We start from the raw sequence: 2657 nt of genomic DNA on the forward strand, positions 1-2657 counted from the left end.
GCTTGAAATCCCCTTGTGCTATTTTTCTTATATATATATATATATATATATATTTCTTGTACAGTTCCTAAGAGGAGAAGTTCTAAAATGGATCAGAAGGGCTACATTCTTTCTGAAGGGTCTAGGGGAGAATTGGTTTTCCTGCCGTTCATAGCTCTTAAAGGCCACCTGTATTCCTTTGTTCATGGCCTCTTTCTCCATCTTCAGTGCCAGAAATACAGCATCTTCAAATCTCTACTCTACTGTTATCACAATACTATCTGTGTCTGACCCTCTTATTGTCTTCTTATAAAGACCCTTGTGATTAAATTGGCCTCACCCAGATAATCCAGAACAAGGTTCCCATCTCAAGATCCTTAACTTTATCACATCAACAAGGTTCCTTTTGCCATGGAAGGTATTTATAGGTTTGGGGAATAAGGATGTGAACATCTTTGATGGGCCATTATTAAACCTTTCACAGCTCACCCTCTGTGATACCTCAATGTCTAACATGAAGAATGGTTGGTAATTGATGATATTTTCTTGGACATCCCTAGTAAGTCATGATGAGGAAAACTGCATGGTCTATGAAATAGCACAATTTCCTTATAGGTTAAATAATAATGAATCTCAAACTGTGGTTTAATGACACATAATTCTTTAAACTGATGATATTTATTACTGTTTTAGCATCATAATGTTTATCTTTAATCATTACAGTTTCTGAAATGTTCATAATAAATTTAGTTGAGATATGATATTTTCACATTGCATTTGTTGTAAACTTCTTTAATTTTTGAGCTTACAAAATAAAATCCTAAAATTTGTTACATTTTTCATACATAACAAGTAGCTAATTTATACTTGAATTACTTTTTCTTATTAAATTGTGTCTCTTTTCTTGTGTGTGATTTATAAAAGTCTTGTTATTTCTGAAAAATAGAGTAGATTATAAAATGAATATATTACTTTAACTTTAAATCTTAAAATTACACAGAATTAGTTAAGTAGAAGTAAATTTGAGAGTTGCTTGAGTTTTTTGGTAAGTGTATCTTTTCCTATAATTGCCCGGTTTTTAGTGCTTTTTTATTGTGATTTTTAAGTGTTACACATATTAATTTTTGTCATTATAAATTAACTCATTATTATATGCTAGAAATGTTTCAAATGGTGGCACTTCTACTGGTCCTTCAATTTCTTCAGTCTTTCGATGGCAGACTATACTGTGACAGCAGAAACAGTGTTGTAGGTCCAGGCACCACCAGCTGCCATTTTCATGAAAGAATCACAATGCCAGGTGCCCGCAGCTTGTCTCTTCATCATGGACTTTCCACAGAAGGAGCAAGTGTATGTGGCATGATGGCTGATTTCAATTTTCTTCAGCATTTTCCTGAGGGAGGCACTATAATGGGTCCCATATTTATTGACAGTTCTGACCTTCTTGTTGTGTTAATCATGTCTTCCCACAAACATTGAAGTTTTTAAAAGAAGGTGAAACACTTGGGCTACCTCGGTGGCACTAGTGGTAAAGAACCCATCTGCCCATAAGGGATGCTGATTGTATCCCTGGGTCAGGAAGATACCCCGGAGGAGAGCATGGGAACCCACTCATGCCTGTAGCCTGTCTGGCTACAGTCCACAGTTGCAGAAGAGTTGGACACAACTGAAGCAACTGAGCATACAGGAAAGCAGGAATCAACACTTAAAGATATGGAACATTCATTTTAAAGAAGTTTCCAAAATATAGACACTACTTTTTATAATCATTCTCTATTCTGTGCCATTAAAGGATAGAGACTAGATTCTCCATGTGAGTGACACAGGGAAGACTGTGTTATTCTTGTGATAATGCTGCAGTACTGTTTGCAGTTATGGCGAGGTGAGAGGTATACTGACAAATTGAAAATCCAGTACTTTGGCCACCTGATGTGAAGAACTGACTCATTTGAAAAGACCTTGATGCTGGGAAAGATTAAAGGCAGGAGGAGAAGGGTAGGACAGAGGATGAGATGGCTGGATGGCATCACCGACTCAATGGACATGAGTTTGAGTGAACTCCAGGAGTTGGTGATGGACAGGGAGGTCTGGTGTGCTGCAGTCCAAGGGGTTGCAAACAGTAACATGACTGAGTGACTAAACTGAATTGAACTGAATACTAAGTGTATGGTCTGATATATTGGTATTGTTGATATCTTTGATTTGATCCCAAAGGGAAGGGAGCTTATAGATCCAGAAATTTTGGTGAACTTTTGTGTTTATGTTTATAGTTTTAATTTTTGACCCATTAACTTTAACTTACATGCACTAGAAATATTTATTTTTTCCCTAAATGGAAACAGTTGTCAGATTTTATTTTTGGAGGCTCCAAAATCACTGCAGATGGTGATTTCGGCCATGAAATTAAAAGACACTTACTACTTGGAAGGAAAGTTATGATCAACCTAGATAGCATATTAAAAAGCAGAGACATTACTTTGCCAACAAAGGTCCATTTTGTCAAGGGTATGGTTTTTCCAGTGGTCATGTATGGATGTGAGAGTTGGACCGTGAAGAAAGCTGAGCATCGAAGAATTGATACTTTTGAACTGTGGTGTTGGAGAAGACTCTTGAGAATCTCTTGGACTGCAAGAAGATCCAACCAGTCCATCCTAAAGGAGATCAGTCCTGGGTGTTCA

This window comes from Bison bison, unplaced genomic scaffold, assembly GCF_000754665.1.
Source record: "Bison bison bison isolate TAMUID 2011002044 unplaced genomic scaffold, Bison_UMD1.0 scf7180017864519, whole genome shotgun sequence".
In the NCBI taxonomy this organism is placed as follows: domain Eukaryota; kingdom Metazoa; phylum Chordata; class Mammalia; order Artiodactyla; family Bovidae; genus Bison; species Bison bison.